The sequence below is a fragment of the Lepisosteus oculatus genome, chromosome 14 (assembly GCF_040954835.1).
Source record: "Lepisosteus oculatus isolate fLepOcu1 chromosome 14, fLepOcu1.hap2, whole genome shotgun sequence".
Lineage (NCBI taxonomy): Eukaryota > Metazoa > Chordata > Actinopteri > Semionotiformes > Lepisosteidae > Lepisosteus > Lepisosteus oculatus.
In genome coordinates this window covers 44,106,712-44,125,519 of record NC_090709.1, presented here as the reverse complement: position 1 = coordinate 44,125,519, position 18,808 = coordinate 44,106,712, and the positions used below count along the sequence as shown (strand labels likewise).

General features: G+C 38.9%; 1 long non-coding RNA gene and 1 other non-coding gene across 2 annotated transcripts; both read right to left on the bottom strand.

The window, feature by feature from the left end:
- Window positions 1–53: 53 nt before the first annotated feature.
- LOC138243309 (uncharacterized) lies at window positions 54–7,562 on the bottom strand. Its single transcript, XR_011192094.1, has 3 exons — window positions 7,505–7,562; window positions 4,631–4,715; window positions 54–133 (listed from the first exon to the last, which is right to left on the bottom strand). It is a non-coding gene; the product is annotated as an uncharacterized lncRNA (long non-coding RNA).
- A 9,950-nt stretch (window positions 7,563–17,512) lies between these two features.
- Window positions 17,513–17,625, bottom strand: trnal-caa (transfer RNA leucine (anticodon CAA)). Its single transcript has 2 exons — window positions 17,588–17,625; window positions 17,513–17,558 (listed from the first exon to the last, which is right to left on the bottom strand). It is a non-coding gene; the product is annotated as a tRNA-Leu (tRNA).
- Window positions 17,626–18,808: the final 1,183 nt, after the last annotated feature.

Below are 18,808 nucleotides of genomic sequence, written 5' to 3'. Positions count from 1 at the left end.
ACCCACAATGCCAATCACCTCTGCAACACCTGTCATTCCTGACAGAACTTCAGCTGCCCTCTCATTGAGTAAAACTTTATCATTCTGGATCTCAATGAATATCTGTGGAGTTGCCATCATGCCTATTCTGCTCCTGGTAAAATAAGAGAAAACTAACTTAAGAATACATTAACTCATTTTTCACTATTTTATACTATGTGAATTTTGTAAAAATTCTATAGGTTCTGATTCTTATTAATTCATTCAGGATACCTGTGCCACAACAAATTGACTGTAAAAACATGTATACGTACTATAGCTGTCAACAGTTAATGTATATTGATTAGTTTTACACATTATCACAATTCCTTGAACCAGCAATACAAATTGATTCTGAAATTTGCATTATAAGTCAAAGTCATAACTTGGAAGTGATTATATAATGGAACAGTGTTATAAGTTGGGGACTAACTCCTGATTCAACAGCAGCTAAGCAACATTCATTATTTTGTGATCACAAATAACTTAAGGGAGTAGACAGAGGTCTGATTTATGCAAGATTATTTGAAACCATGAAGTCAGCTCTGACTGGATGGCATAAAAATGTGACCTGTGGGAAAACTGGTTTGCCTATGGTTATACTCGATTAGAGCAATACAAATATGAAAAATTCCATTTGGCTAATTTTCCCATTTGGTAGTTAGTTAATTGATCTGGGGACTCATTCAGCTGTTTCTTGAAAAATAAAGACAGGTGTCACATAGAAAACAAAATAAATTCACCTCCCGAATCACAACCCAAATCTCTAATCACCACCAGAGGGCCCCACACGAGAAAACCAATATCACTCTTCCCTAACAGCCAAGTGAATATCTCTCTAATCATCATCACCTTTAATTAGGAGCATTATATTAAAGGCTCAAGTGGCTACTCAAGCATTCATGCCAGGACCATGAGCCCTCAGCTCAGATAATCCTCTCTTCTCTACTTCAGAGAAATAAAATCCTTAACTGAGTTTTAACATTTGCCCTAAAAACCTTCCGAAAAGCTAAATATGGAGCGACTACAAGCTGACTTTCTACTTCTGTCTGGGATATTGAGCCTGAAACCGGTGAAAGGTGTCGCTAAAACCCACACAATGTCACACAGGCTGTTAAATTTAACCATATTACTGTCTAGCTTGTTCCACACTTTGCTAACAAGTCTGCATGCCTGCATCTCTGAATAATGGGGAATTTATTATTCTTTGTGTTTCTACAAAGGCTAGAAGGACTGTGAACCTCTCTCAAGGAGAGATAAGAATTGTACTGAAACAGACATAAAACCATTTAGCCTAGAACAAAACAGGGCTAGTGATTCTCAAGTCAAGAGAGGTGATTTCCCAACACCTGACACAAGGCCATAATTTAAGGGCCACTACTTAGTAAGAAATGCAAGAAGGACTTTTTTTTAAGATTCATTTTAAAGGAACTGACCAAACATACCTTAAAATCATCCATAAATAAATATTTTATTTATCACATTTAAAAGAAACAGAACCAACTGCATTAAACTAAGAGAAACAATGGATATCTGAGCAAATGCCTGTAACTACTGTATCACTTGTATGGTCTTAAATTAAAGAGCAATTCATAATTAAACAGATGGAACAGTCGGAATCCTGGTTACAACAAGCATTACTGTAAGGATTTTTCAGATTTTTCTGATCCATCAACATCGATTGAGGGTCCAGGTTTGAGTCTAGTGAATACATGAGGATACAATCCTCTCCAATTGCTTGTAAAGCAAGTCAGAATTTTGACCTATTAAAATTGCATCCTTCATTCTGTATTGATAAAAGACTATATTAAGTACTGGATGTGTTGCCACATGTTTCATTCCCTTACGAAAGCTTAAACCTAAATTATTAAATTAAAATACAATATAATTCATCATTATCATTTCAGAAATAAACAGGCTGTACTTGTTTGGTATCAAATGAATGGGAGAACCCTGGAAGAAAAGACTCTGGTATGTCTTTGTCTGAGGCTAATCAATAGAGCAAGCCAAGAGCCACACTTTGGAAGTCTGGAAGTTTTAGAAGACGTTAGGTCCTACTAGTGGATGTCAAGTCTAAAGGAAGTCAGCAGACAAGGGAGAAGAAGTAACAAAGAGCTCAGCTAGACAAGAGGAGTAAAGTCTGATCCACTGCTCCACCCTCTCCAGCCAGCAGCCCATCTACATGAGCTCCACAGCAACTCTGGATCAGCTTCTGAGAAGAGTCACAGCAGTCTTCTACTTAACAAATCCGCACCAGATGATGCCTACTTCCCCTCTATCCAAGACATAAGCAATACGGACGCAAAGCTTTTTTAGTTTGCACTGTTCCTTAATATATATATATATGTGTATTTATTAACTTTGTGTTTGGTTTATCTTGATAAAGACTTAATGTAACATGATGCCTTCTGCCTCAAATTAAAATTTGACTTTGTTAACACTACTCTATAACTTAGCAACTTGCACTTTTCAAATTCTCTATTTCCAACCATTTCCACTTTCCTTTCCAAAGGCCTTTGTTGTATTAATTGTATTTCTAATAAACTCATCTGTTTTAATAAACTGAAGGAATCTGGATTTGAATTCACACAGATCAACCTCACCTTTATCTTGAATTAGGAATATTCAGCACAGTGGTAATTATCACATTAAACTGGCTGTGTTTTCAGAGGATATGGTCATCTAAGGGTTGGTGTGGTGATAAACACCAGATCACAAGACCTGTTTTATCCTTCTATTGGTGTTTCAGTAACCTAGGACACATGGTTTTGGTCTTGTGCTGGAAAGTGCTTACAGCAGTGCCTAACCTTTAGTCACATGTGCTGTACATGATTTACTGAAGATTCAGGCAACCCTCCAAAACCATCTGATGCACAGCTTCCTGTTCTCAGCTTTACATATACTTCCATGTAGTCCTCACTTGTGTCTTCTAATTTGTATTTAATTGTGATGAATTTGTCGGTACCTTTGAGGATATTGAATACTTTATCAAATCCCCTTGATCTTCTCTGTTCGAGACATAAAGGCTTTGGTCCTTCAGTCTGTCAGTGTAGGACATTCTCCTGAGTCCCAAACTGTATCTGGTAGTTATCAGACCTAATTCTAACAGGAATATATATATATAGTTGTTGTTGTTGTTGTTTTAGTGTGGTGACCAAAAGTGTACACAGTATACCAAATGAGGCCTTACTATTACTATATTATGTGATTTTAACCTTTTAGTACTCCTGTTTGTCATATGTCCAGAGGCCATTTCCAGATGGAATAATGTCCCCTGAAACATTCTGTATTAATTTTGTAAGTACAGACAGTTGAGGCCTGGTTGACAGCTTAAATTGAAACTAATATAACATTCCCTGATTTGCATTCTGCTCTAATAGATGTATAATCTAACATTTAGTTTTGCCTTTCTTTCTTAATGTTTTTATTATTTCCAGCAATTGTCTAGAAGATATGTGCTCATATTTTATTTTAATTTTATTTTATCTTAACTTAATCTCAGCAAAATTGTGTTTCCAGTGCTTTGGGTTTTACAAAAGAAACACAAATCTGGAAATAATTTCTCCTGGTGGCATAATTCAAGGGACCAATTGTATCGACCCCAAAGCAGCGAACCAACTGGAGTTCAGCCTGTGCAAAACTAGTGAGCAAACTTAAGATCAAATGCAATGAACATGGCTGAAATTTGTCCACAGCTCCATTCTGAACCTGTCCTGAATTGCAATGAACCCAAAGTAACAACTGCTGCCCTCTAGATATTATTGTAGTAGTAGATTAATTTAAACCACTAAACACAAGTTCATTTGGTCCCCAGCTTTTTTTGGTCCCCAGCAGTTTTCGTTGCATCTGAGCTCAGAGCTGGAGATGATCTCCTGATAGTACCGCATTAAGTACTCCGGAGCTTAAGCAGAGCGTGCTAAATCTGAAAGTTCGTTGAAATTGAATGATCTTGACACAGTGGCCTGTCTTGTAATCATGAGCCGAAAAGGTCGAAAGACACATCCTCACAATAAACACCTTTGCATTTCTGGGCACTTGTGCCATCGTTACTAATCTATTCTATCTGCGCTTCCAAACTATTCAATGTTGAGATTTTGACAGCTACATTTATGTATATGAAATACTATGAAGGCAAACATAGGATTAGTGGGACTATTAGAAGCAGAACTAGAAGAAAGCAAAAACATTATAGGAGTCCCATTTACTAAGGTGTATTTGCCTAGATTTTAGTTCACTTCACTCCATAGAATATTAATCTACGTCACAGTATGTCTCCCAGAAATCTATCACAAATGATCAAAATGATGACACTTGCTTCAAGACTGGAATACAATTTCAGTTTTATATTTCAATACAGTATATTAACAGTCACTAATGTTTAAATTAAGTTCATATTAACGATATTATTTCAGTAATGCGTTTCTCTGTCATTCAGAACTTTCCCTTGCGATCTGCTTAGCACTGTACTAACTTGGTTAGTGTAGTAACCTCTAGACGGCAGCAGCTGTTTGTGTTTGTTGCAACAGAGGATATATTTTAGTGCAGAGATAGCGACTAATTTCAGCTGCCAAGTCCTCTGCAATTGGTATTAGGAGTGATTTCCTTCGCTTACCTTTGTGCTGGAATCGGTCAGTACGATTCAATTTCTGTGCGGTTCCCCTCTGGTCTTGACCACAGCTCAGTTCTACAACGATGATCTGGTGTGCACAATAAATCAGCTATATTATATGTTGCTTTTAACCACAAAAAAATGCATTTGTGTTAGTCAGTTAGGTTAAATATTTTTATATCTGTAGCTTCTCCGATAAGAGGAGAAATCAGAAATGATAAAATGTCTAATTTAAAGCAAACAGATACCCATTTCTCTAACGTAAATGTGGGAGGAGACACTTCTATGGATTTTGTATTGTTTCAATGTATTTGAAAATGAAATTAGAACATTTCTTGAATCTGTTTAACGAATAATCTTGCTTTCTCTATAATGTAAAAGGTGCAGGAAGAGATTCTTTTATGCTTAAAACATTAAGATTAAAAGGTTGAACGATGTTTAACGATGCTCTGCTTGTTCCATTTTGTGAACATTCTGCACTATTGTTCTTCATAGAGTGATGTTTATTACACATTCAGGGAAGTCGTTAAAAAAAGATTATCTAAATTTCACTATAAATGATGATTTTCATCCATCTATGTCTTTAAAATTGGTTTAAGGAAGTCTTTAGATCCTCGACAATTTAAAAGATGAGTTCAGTGGAAATGTGTGCTTTACTAACTGAGAAGACCCCTTTGCACAGTTTTTACTACCCCTTTGCACTACCTTAAAGTACTACAACGCGTATTTTTCCCCTTTTACACTTAATTAAGCTCAGCTAAGCCAATTTGAAGGGGGAAAACTATTTGTTTTCAGACCAAAGCACCTCTGCGGTACAGAGGCTCTCTAAGTTGGGTTCTAGATTTTCACTCGACTGCTCACTCCTCTCACACCTGTATCATGCAGTGACAGCATGGTCTTGCGCGGTGGCGGATCCTGTCTGCGATTCTCTTTAACTTGTTATCCGATGTAAACACGCTTGATCATCAAAACAAGGATAAATCGTGACTTTATTTCAAAATGCTTGTTGCTGTCAGATATGTGGTGACTGACTGGAAAAAAAGATTTTCAGTCCTAATCAGATTTTAATTTCCTCGAGGGCCACATTTTCTTCGGAAGAAAGGCCAGATGGCCAGACACAGGGAGGGTAGGTATTTTATGATGGAGGAATACGTAATAAACAACACAATTTACACTTATAATAAATTAAATGAAACCCCTTATATTGTAATATTCAAATGAACAAATAAAACTAGAAGAAATATTCACATACATGTGTGCAAATTTAATGCGATATTTGGAATTGCTTCAGTGACAGAATGTCTGTTTCATCTTTGTAAATGTTTGTTCACACAAAATGTGGAGGCAGAAGACAGAAAACTTTAGAAAAGTTGCTCGTGGAATGTTCTTAAAACACCTTTCAGGCAGTGATTTATGTTTAACAAATCATTTTCCTTAAACAGATCCCTATACAAGTCATTCGCAGCAAAGTCAATTACTTCGAGCGGCAATTCAGGCTGAAGATCTTCAACTTCACTTGCAAAAGGGTTCTTGAACAATCTTATGTTCTGTGAGATACTGTTAAAATCTTGAAAACGGTCCTGAAATTTCTGCTTCAAATGTGAAATCACATTTAAAGTGAACGGGATCGGAAAAGGTTCGGCACATTCATTTCTGTACTTTTCACAAGTTGCGAACTGAACAAAATTGTTTGCTGCCACTTGTTTGTCCAAAAAGAATTATTGTCTGAAGAATTTTTGTCTGAAGGATTTTACGAGTGAAATGATTAAGGGAGGACTATCGTATACAATTCACTGTCACTATCCATTACTTCAGATAATTGTAATTTTTTATCGCACAAAGCCTGCTGATGAAAGATGATGAATACAGTGCAAAATAATCGTTTTTTCCCGGGTCTTCTGTGCGACGAGCAGTTGTATTAGATGACAGGTATATTTGTTCGAGCAAAGCAACTTTTTCTTTGTATATGCTGCCCATCAGTAAATGGTTTCCCTGCCTTAGCTATGACGTGCTATTTTGAAACTCGCCCTTACAATGGATTCTGATTGTTGTGATCGCTTTTTTAAATATTTCATGCTGATAAATTAAGTTTTTCTTCAGTGCTTCTACTTTATCTGAAATCATTTTGCCAATCACATCTGAGTATTTCTGTGCTTCGTATCGTAATGCCTTCGGATATTATACTCTTTGAGAACAGCGACGGTTTCTCTGCGTATTAAGCACAACGCTTTATATTGCTTTCAATCACGAAATAGTTTTCTCATTAAAAATACGGCACTCTTCGTCAACGTTTCTCCACTTAGCTGACATTTCGATGTAAAAAAACAATGCAAGAAAACTCAAGCACAACAAACGTGAACCTGAGGTAAAGGTTATTTAATTTAACACTTGCGCGTAAGCATGTAGTGGTGACGCTTTCCTCTGTTCTCGGGCCGGATAAAGATACCGTAGGTTGGAGACACTTGGGTTAATCCATTCGATCGCTGCATATTGTTAAATGCGGTGAACTCAGCGTTCTGTATAATGCGAGTCTGTTTAAAACCGTTCCTACAGCTGTATCTGAACAGGAGGAAGCGACAGTTACAAGCTGTACAGCTCTATCCTGTCCAGCGCCCTTTATCCTGGAGTTTTCGATAGTTACGTTTAAATCTCCTGTCAGTAACAAAAAAAGCCTAGACTCCAAACTAATCTCATTTCTTGTACTTGAAACAGGTCCAGAGTGGGGGCTCTCTCTATTAGTTTCAAAACTATTATTAGTTCAGACTAATTTAAAGCAGAAATCTAACATGCCAGCAATCTGCGCCACACGATACCTCCTTGTCCGAAGGCTGTGCTGAGTTTGAGATTGTGACTGATCGAAACAAATGATCATCTCACCTGTATCCTCCGGTCCTCCTCTGTGGTGCGAATCGGTAAGGTGGTGAAGGGGATTACCGCGCTGGAGTTTTATAAACACACATTTCCTTTCACTTTCGAGTTTTATTATGACTAGAACAGGGAGTAAGTAACTATCCTTCCTTTCACTTTCAACTTTTCATACTGATAAACTATTCGCGGAAATCCCAAAGAAAGAAAACTTCCTATAGAGACTACTACATTTTTCTAATATAAAACTTTGAAATATAAGCACTAAACAGTTAATCAGAACAGGTTTTAGACTACTTTGTATGTTAATTGAATTGTTTCCATAAAACACCTGCAATTGAGACAACTCACATAATCTGGTTATATTAAAGGGTCTGAGGTGCAGCTCATAAACCTGTCTAAATATTGTTGGATTGGGATTGATGGGTTAAACTAGTGTAGCGCCCTTGCCCAGTGGTGAGGAGGAAGTTTGGAGATACTGTGGAAATGTCTATAGAGATAGGCCCCGTAGAAATGTGCAGTACACAAAATATGTCAGTTTACTTTGACTTTATCCTGTCCATACAGACAAGATTATCTTATTCTCAGAAACCAACCACACAGTGCTCTATAACCACCAATGAGGGCAATGTCTGACTGCTCTATACAGGGAAAGGTGTGTCTCAAATCTTTATCTGTAGCTGGAGACATACTGTATCACCAACAGCCAGTCTCGTCTCTTCTGTTACCTCTAGCATACCTCCTGTCTGACATGATGTAATTTTTTTAACCCTGTGTAGCGTACATTTCTTTACACAGAAAAATACTTAAATTACAATTGCAATCAGCTAACTCCCGTCAGAGTCCTGACTCCTATGTAACAAACAGTTCTTTCCGGACCCTATGCGGACGACACAGTCCGACGGAGTGGGGAAACACTGGGGAAACGTCATGCAGGAATACGGGGCTGAAGACAAGGGGGCGTGTCCAAGGTGCGCTGGTGCACGGGGGAGGTGTGGCCGAGGCGAACAATCCCAAAGAGTAATCCTTAGAGTATCCAAAACACACGAGAAAGTCCAAAACCAGGAGATCCATCAAAACACGAAGTTAAAACCACGAAGGCCGGGTCGGAACCGGCGGACAGGGAACAGGAACTGTGTTGGAATGTGAGTAAGCTAAGGTATCTGAGCTGAGACCTGGGCCGTTAGAAATAACGGACAGACAGGATAAAGTGAAAGTTTAAGCTGTCCTGGACTGCTAATTAAAATAGTAAACACCTCAGTACTACTGTAATAATTTCAGAGGTGAAGCTCAGCCTTATTGTCATGGTCACTGCTAACTGAAGTGATAAAAACCCACTATGGAGGAATAGTTAGTGCTGTTATCTCAGCTGTAGAATCTGGATGCTGTGGTCAGTCTAATGGCCAGGGATGGTGTTCGTACAGATCCCTGTATAGAATAGACTGTACATTTTACTGTAGTACTGTAATATTGAATGTAGTAAACTGTCATATAAGTCCACCCAGTGGTGTGGAAACTTACCTGCTTTTTAAACCAGCTTCAGAAACTATGATGCTGAAGTTTTTTTAAATGGCGATAGATACAGGCCCTGTAGTAATATACAGTATTTCAATAACAGCTGTTTACTTTGGCCTTATCCAGTCAACCAGTGGGGTGTTAACCTGGCCATATAGACAAGATTATCTCATTCCCAGAAACTGACCATGCAGTGTTCTGTAAATACCAGTGAGGACAGAGCCTGACTGCTCAGTACCGGGAATGGCGTGTCTCAAGTCTTTATCTATAGCTGGAGACATACTATATCAACAACATGACATGATGCAGTTGTTTTAACCCAGTGCAGCATACTGCCCTACACACAGAAAAAATAAAAATAGAAACAGCTCAGTCCCATCAGAGCCCTGACTCCCAAAAGTCCCTTAACACATCGTTCACAGCAGCACTCAGGGAGGATACTAGCTGAGACAAAACAGTCTGTTTCTCTGAATGGAAAAGGCCCTGCAAAATATTTCACAGTGCTAAACCACTGCTAGATCAAGGTCTAAGTACAGTCTGACACTCCTCACCCCGAGCTACACTTTAATAATGTTCCTGTTGCTTGTGCGAACTAGAATTCCTTTCCTCATCTGTTACAGGCAAAATCAAGAACATCTCTGAGGCCATGATGGTCAAAACCATCCTAATCATTAACTGAACCCAGTAAATATTTTATCAAGAGCCACTAAGAGGACAAAGTCCTGCCCTTCAGATCACCAGGAAGAGAAGGAGAGAGAGAGATTGCTACACATACAGATGCAGCCATTCAAAATGCGAGGGCGATACCGCATTATTTTCCGGTGCGCTGTATGCAGTCTACCGCGAGTTACCGGTAAATACCGCTAGTTACCGTAAATTCTCCTATAATACGGCAAGCAAAATAATAGTATCCGGAATTTCCGCAAGGTGGAGCTAATAAAGCTCAACCTCTCGTGTTTGAGCTGTCGCCATCAAAGTCTTTAACGAAGATATTACTAATAGTATTAATAATGAATGACCTTGGACAAGCTGTAAGTGTAAACTCAAAAGTATTGCCCTGGTCCACATTCATGTTTTCATTGACCGTCTTTGTAAAAGTAACACCACAGCATTTCGCAATCACGCATTTGTTTCCAATCATGCAAAGTACAGTAATTTATGAGAATCGATTCACCATGCCTTTCACATGCTCATAAAAGAGATTGATTTAGGAGCATAAACATATCACCGTATGCAAACTGTACTGTATACAGTATGTATATGTATATTTAATGTCTTAACTGTGCCCGTTTAAGTATTGAATATTTATATGGAATTTTACCACTGAAGGGAAATCTTAGTGCCTGAGCATAAAAAGAATAGGAGCATACTGCAAAGCGTGTGAAGGCCATAAACGATATTCATTTTGGAACTTAAACATACAGTATATGGCTGGTCTCGGTACTTCTTCGGTAAGAAAACATACACACCAGTATTCCATTTCTCCCTAAACATTTTAAGCATCGAAGTCTTTAACGTGATACCGGAGTCAACAAGCATACTTTTAGAATTTAATTAAAAGGGAATATAATATGGAATCGCGTATCTAAAGAAATTAATAACGATATGATTATATTCGTGTACTGCGACAGGGCTGCGTAGGGCTGTTTCGCCTCTCTCTTCATGTGAATTCCCTTGTAGCCCACTGGTCTACATGCTCGATTACCAACTCACGGGCTGTGTGTTCAAATCCAGCTGGTGCTGGACTTTTCTTTTAACAAACATTTCTTCGAAAAAATAGAATAGCAATATTATGGACAATCAATTGACTTTTATATTTCAAAATATCACAACATGATCGATTCCAAGTCATTTTTGATAATGATGAATAGTCACCTTCTTCCCTTCTGATAACGGTCCCTGCTTCTGCTTCCTGCTTCTATTGTGTGTGTGTGTGTAATAGAGTAAATTTTTATAGAGAAATGGAGGCTGGACAGTATGCGTTACAATATAAACATTTATATTGATTTAAATCGTGTTTTGATATAAATCGCAAACTCATTTTTTATTATGTGTTTTTTTAATCATAATCAGACTAATGCAACATAAATTGATACAGTATCTTTGTCTTCTAAGTATCTTAATAAACTTTCAGCATAGCTTTCTACCCGTTTAGATTTATTTTTCTTGGGATTTTGGGATCAAACGTGGAAGGATTAGATTGTAATCGTTTTTATTTTTCAAATACGTTTTAGAAAAGTGTAATCTATACCTGCCCAGACTGTACGCCTTCCTTAACCCCGCCCTGACCACTTTCACTCCTGTCCTGCTCTTCCCCACGCACCCCAGCCGGGCTCTTCGGCCTCTGCCCGGGACGAATGTATATTTTGATCTTTACACCCGGCGTGGCACCGAGGGAGCGTCTGCATTTATAACTTAGTTTTTAAAATTAGTCAAGCAATATGAAGCATCTCCTTTTACTTTTAAGTCCCTTAAATACATTGAGCACAGCTTTCTCACCACTTAAGATTACTTTTTGATACCATCCTTACACAAAGCAGAAACTTTCCGATGACATACAGTACAAGTGGAAAGATTACAGATTTTAATCGTCTTTAATTTTGTTACGTTATACGTTTTAGGAACATTTCATCTAAACAAACACCACAAAACTATTCTCGATTGTATTTCTGAGTGTTATGTTACATCTACAGTAGTTCACTGCTTTAAATACATTGAATTAAGAAAGTTAGATGTAGCACTTTAGATCTTTTTTTTCTGAACCAGGGAAAATCTGATCATGTTTCTCTATAACAATAATAAAAAACATTATTTTACATATCACCTTTAAAAGTGGCATCTCAAAGCAAAAACGTAGATGGGAAAAACAGTTAAAAGGGACAAAAGTAAATACCAGACAAACGCAAACGCGTTTTTAATAAAAATGCTTTTATTCATTCAGCAGAGAGTGAGAGTGACATCCAGCAGAGAGAGACACACACACACAGGTTTCCATTGACAAAAGTAATTGTTTTTTTACATTCCTCTTGTCTAACAGGAATGTTGTGTTTGTGGACAGACTGTTAGACGAGAGGAAAAGAGCACCTCCTTCTACGAAGCATTTCGTTGATCCGATCACTAATTCTTTTCCAGTCGCACGCAGTAAGGGTTGAGAATCTCCGATTCACCATGCTACTAATGGTTTCCCGGAGATTGCAAGGCAAGGCACTTTTGCCTCTGGACCCATCAAAATTTACAGACGTGGTCCACCCCCAGTAAATTTCAAAAGTCACAAGATTTCGAAACATGAGGGTGGCGTAGCGGTCGGCTCTTGTTTTCCCGTCTATGCCGATGCACTGCAAGTACAACCCTCCCTCCATCTCCTGAGTGATGGGTAGCAGTTGGACATCTGGGAGAATTATTTTTCCCACTGGCGTCTGTGACTTCTGCTGTGCTTCCTGGGGGGAGATAGACGACGGGGACAGCATCAACCAATTCCCATGCGGTGGTGAACGGAGAGGCCGGGATGGAGTGTCCTGAGGCGGTGTGTGCTCTGCGGGGGGCAGAGCTTCCGCCAGGCATTGCAACCTGCGCGGCGGGGAGAGGCACTTTTCGGGAGACAGCTGCTCAACTGTTTGACTGCTGGAACTCTAGCCTCCCAATCCTCCCCAGTAATGCATCGTACTGCTCCCGCTGCTGCCGAAATGTCTCCACACAGGTGCTGCTTCTACAGGTTGGCACCCTGGCCAGTGGCCGAGAGCAGAGACCCACGGCCTGTGGCAAAATAACATAATTCATGTAAGAAATAAAGTCACACAGTAGTATTCATCAGTCGCGGAACAGAAGTCAAAATAAACTTTTCTTTTTTTCCGTCTTACCGCTTTCTTTTTTACTGTCCTGGTGGTAGATCGTTTCGCCCGTGCGGTGTTTTCTTGAAGAACAGGCTACAAAGAAATAATTATAATTGCATTTTAAAATTCAAAACGGCAATAATACCTTGTAATATACGCTGTAATAACGTATTTCAGATGAAGTCTGCTGTATTTGCTTACCCTTCGCTCTTTGGAAGCTGGGGCGGCAGAAGCACCCCGTCTCTTCCCGTAAAAGGTCTTGGTCTCCATACTGTACTGTGGTCGCTGTAGTGCAGGTTCGCAGTTTTTTTTGTGATGGGAGCTCACCCAATCCCTTTGTGTATTTATGCTATATTCACATGTACGGCTAGAATGTTCATTGGCTTCCAATGAAAGGTGGGTGCCTCTTGCCGAAGTCTGGAGACATTAGAGGCTTGCCACACCCGGACTGTTAAACCAACGCATTAGCACGTCAAAGCCCATTGAGGAGCCGGGTGCAATAATTGTTTTGTCCCTTGATTTACTGATCTGCATTAATTATGGAAATCGAGTTCCTGCTCTTTGCAGACGACCTGGTCCCGCTGTCGCCCACAGAACAGAGGCTGTGCCAGAACCTGGCGCTGCTGGAGCAGCACTGTCAGACCTGGGCGCCGACAGTCAATCTGGACAAGACCAGAGTTATGGTTTTCCAGAAAAAAAGCCAGACCTCAGGGAAACAGGTACAAATTCACACTTAACAACACATTAACACCAAACAACGTTTGTATTATATTCCCTATTAATCAAACTCTAAGAGTATGTACCGGCTTGTCCACTCCTCCCGCCCCTCTCTGTGTACAGTAGAGCCTACTGTCCAGCCAGCACATGTCCACAGACATTCACAACAGTGACTTATCATAAAACGTTTGCACATATAGTTAAATTATTAGTTGTTTTTCAGGAAGTTAAAAAAAACACTTGAAATACTTATCCAGTCTCTCGAAATAAAGTTATTTTTCAAGCAATGCAACAAACGTCTGGCAATGTGTTTTTTTTAATCCAACATTGACAGCCACATCTTAAATCTTGCCAGTCAGCTCTTTTTTCTCTATTTGAATTGTGGCTTACACTTCGCACGACTTTAAAAGCTAGAAAGACAGGTTTCGATTCATATTAGCTGGCGAGCCTTGTTAACAAAAAAACAGACAATACACAGGGAGGGGGAGGTCAAGCCAGAGAGAGAGTTTTTTACCCTCTGTCTTAAAACCCAAATAACCCGGGACTAAGACTCTGGGGGGATCATTGCGTGGTACAGAGCGGAGCTCAGTCAATTCTTATGGAATGTGTTTTCTTTCTTCTTTTTTTCAGCATTGAATAAACCTGTTACTTGATTCATATGGATGCCTGGTTCCGCCGGGGATTCAAAACATTTTTTATTTTTTTTTTAATCGGGTATCAAAGGGAATAGCAGTATAACCCTGTTCATGCACAAACAGTGGCATGTTACATTATTAATTTGGGTGTCTCCTCTTCCCAGAAAGCTCTAAATTGCATTTTGAGCGCGGTTTTTGATTTTTTTTAAATTGCATTTTGAGCGCGGACAGCACATACAAGGGTTAATTGCACAATGAACTGCGCCAAGAAATTTAAAATAGTCTTCTTTATGTGTGATACAGTCTTTTAATACAGTCTTTGCTGTGCTCTTGAGGGTCCTTGTGGTATTTCGAGCTCTGGTTGAATGATAAGTGTCGCAGTTTAAAGTGTCGCAGTTTATTTATGGGTTGCAATTTAGAAAAAGTCAAAAACCCGCACTCAAAATGCAATTTAGAGCTTTCTGGCAAGAGGAGACACCCAAATTAAAAATGTAACATGCCACTGTTTGTGCATGAACAAAGTAATACTGAGATTTTCCTAAGATACGCGATTAAAAAAAAAAAAATTTTTGAATCCCCGGCGGAACACATTCCATAAGAATCAGTGCTTTTATACAGTATATCGCCTTTAAACACATATATTTAAACACGCGTTTACGACTTAAATCAAAACGCGATTCAAATCAATATAAATGTTTATTTTGTAACGCATAGGTGACTATTCATTGTTATTAAAAATACTTAAATTCGATCATGTTGTGATATTTAGAAATATAAATTTGTTTGGTGCGAGTGAGGTTTTATTTAATCTCTGACCAAGGGAAACATTTCATTTTTTCAAAGAAATATTTGTTAAAAAATAAAGTCATAGTTACATGGGATTCAATCACAGACCGTATAACATTGGAATCAGCAAACTAACCCACAGCGCTGCCAGCGCAGTCACATGCTGAGGGCTGAAAAAGCACTACAGAAAAATTATCGACAGACAATGTACAGATTTGATAAAGCTATAAAATAATGTAATTAGGCACAGAACAAGTTTACAGCACAGTACAATAATAAATGCTGACCATGACTTTAGAAGCATAAATTACCTTACACTCAATTTAAACACAGGCTGGCTTTAGCCCTCTAAGCTGGTTCATACAGAAATGTAGAGAACCAGGCTCAGAACACACAGCTTCATTAGCAAATACATATGCAGGACAACTGGAGAAGACGTTTTACAGTGGATGGATTTTTAGAAACATCCTATCAGTGACATCACTGATGTCAACTCCTAGGTAACTCTCGTGTGGATAGTTTCACAAGAATCAGACAAAGGTTTAAGCATCGCTTGTTCTAGATAAAACTGCAAAAAAAAAAAACAACAACCCATAATGTACTTCTTTGCGGCTCTGTTTGCCCAAATCATATATTCACAACGTGAAATTAGAAAATAATATTACGTAACCAAAATCCGCAATATGGAAACAGAACCTGTGCAATTGTTCACAGGTGATGTACTCGTAACATTTTTACAAGACGAACTACAACATTTAAAAAATGACTTGTATGTACTTGATATCTCTAATCAATCCACGGCGATATAGTTAAAGCAGAGTCCCCGCACAAAACGAAACTAAAACGCCCTGGGCATACCGTTTCGCGCTTCTTATCAGATGCTCAAAAGTAATTTGACCGTATGAAATGCATAATATAAACCTAGAAACATATACGTGAGCAGTATTTACGTAGTATCGGTGTCAAGACATACCTCTCAAATACTGTAAATCAAGTTAAAAATATCTCAAGACCGATTCTGGTCATAATGAAACCATGTTTCGTGTATGTTTTCTTTAAAGTACCGAGACCAGCCATATACTGTATGTTTATGTTCCAAAATTAATATTGTTTATGGCCTTCACACGCCTTACAGTATGCTCCTATTCTTTTTATGCTCAGCTATTAAGATTTCCCTTCGGTGGTAAAATTCCATATGAATATTCAATACTACAACGGGCACAGTAAAGACGTTTACAGTAAATTTTTCTACAACAGACCAACAGACCAAGAGTGCCCCTGTCGGTCAACCAATCACGTACCGCGGTACCCCGCGTCATCTTGCGTCATATTCCGCCAAAATGCGCGACGCCGTAGCCAATTACCTCCAGTACGTATCTGTACCGGGCACTTTGAATGGCTGCATCTGTATAAATTGAATTGTTCTATTTTTCAGGCTTGCATATCATATTTCAGTTAAACCTTTTCTTCTATAGTAATTTCATTTGATATTAAAATTAGTCCTGATTTAAGAATTTTATAATAAGTTTCAGTTTCAGTTTAATCATGCCCAGAAGCTACCAAAACTGGTAACGTTCACATAATGTGTAATGCAAAAGCAGCAGTTGGGGTGGGAAACAAAAGGCATTTCTTGGTATGAATCCTAAAACTTCATAGATGGCGTTCTAGGACTTCTCGCTTCAGATAAAGCTGTCAATACATCATAGATTTCTACTCAATCAATATAAGCAGTGTTATCACCACCGAACGCTAAATATAGATCCTGGCAATAATTCATGAGTTGTTTGTTAGAAAATTGTTTATGGTTTTTTTTTAACATATTTTCAATACCAGACAAAAAGTCGGAAGTTTCAATTTCATGCAACTGATGAAATCTCTCTTCGATGGAAGTTATAAGTACAGTACATCCAAAATACTGCGGAATCAATCAAATTTACATGTTTCTTGTGGATCCTGAAGATCATTTTGAGACTCAAAACATGCCTGTCTTTTCTTTTTTCGAGGACGAAGGAGTAGCAGCAGGAGTAGCAGTTATGGCAAGAACGTGTTTAGAGTTCAGCACTTCTCATTTCTAATGCAGAGCCATCGACTCAGAAAGCACCGCCCTCGATAAAAGAAATTGCAGAATTGGTCTGTTCATGCTGCCTACAGGCTTTGAATTGCTGGCATTTTCTGCAAGCGTTCCTTTTTGAGGGTTCATGAAATTCCTCACATTTGAGCCAACACTAAAATATTTCATTCGGGGTCGCCTAATTCATAGTGCAAACCGAATCTACATGGGAATGCTGTGGCACATGAAGCCGTTTGTTATTCTGTTGTGAGGTGTGAGGGGCGGAATGCAAATCCAGTTGGTGAATAGAAAATGAAACAGGAGTCACTTCTTGAGCTACGAATTCCAAAAAGTATGAAAACCTGTGCATTTTAACAGTGCAGAATACTCACAAATTGCACTGAGTTGCTTGCTTTCTTCTGCTGCTTTTATATTTCAGTCATTCACTGTAGCACTGGAACAATTCAAGAGAGCTAAAAGCAGAAGCTGTCAGGAGTGGGATTTGAACCCACGCCTCCATTTGGAGACCAGAACACCCAAGCCAGCTGGAAAGATATATGTCCTTGAGTCTGGCGCCTTAGACTACTCGGCCACCCTGACAAGCGAGAGCAAGCGGTGTGCTGAATGCACCAGTAGTTGACTAAACTGAGTTTCCATCCTGAAATGATTTGCTTGCGAAGAGCCAAGTTGCCTTGAATGGATCTTGGAAAACAAATATATGGATGGATTGTTATTCGGTTGTGAGTTTTGAGGGGCGTATTATAAATTGAGTTGGTGAAAAGGCGCTTTTTGTTAGTCTGTCGGGAGGCTGCACAAGGTGTTTAGAGGGAGAACTTCTAAAAGGCAGGCTCTCTATGTTTAACATCAAGAAAGATTTTTTTTTTCTCAATGGAAATGCTCTTTGGCGCTACGTAAAGTAGGGAACAACGTCTGCCGAGACCACTTTTGAGCCAGTGCAAATAGTAATGTGCCACCAAGTACATTTAATATTGGCTGTGGTAGCGAGCTGCTTTTGTTTGTGAAGCTTTTACTTCTTTATGCTGAATCATCGGCAGGAGTAGCTTATTAAATCTTTTCTCATAGCGCTCCATCAAAAATACCTTGTCCATGTTCAAAAGAGATCAGGGGATCTACTACATGCTTTCACATGGCATACCTTACACGAAAGATTTAAATGGGGAATTGACTGTGCTTCTTGATGTTGTTCCTGTGGTTGCCTTGGTTACAATGGTGAACGTTCTTCCACGTTCTGCTAGAGTATCCACTGGGTGGGCTTTATCAATTGGCTCGGACAGGTCATCAGTGCTCCGTCTCCAGAAAAATAATCAGCACTGTCTTTTTTCTGTGCGCATGACCGTCTTTTAAAACATGTAAAATCACGAGTTCATTGATTTCTCCAAATAACAACAATACATTTTAACCCTTCAATCCAATAGTTTTACTCCAAGTAAAAAGCAGTGCAATATATAGAGAGATGATATTCAAAGATTTCAACGTTCTTATTGGATTGCCTGTATGCAGATATCGCTCAGAATTGCTAATATGATTTTAATTCAGTTTTTCTCTACTACTTTCAGAGTCTTTTATTGACCTTGCTGAAGCAGAGAAGTGACAATCACAAATGCGACCAGTTGTGCAGCTGTTTCTGGTTAATAATAATTAATGCAAAATAAAAAACAGCTCCTTGCATTAAGAGCAAGAGCAACCAACGCACTCGCTTGTTGAGTTGGGTATTTTCCGAGCTACTCTTCCTTAGCTGTGTAGAGGTTTGATGGGTTTACTG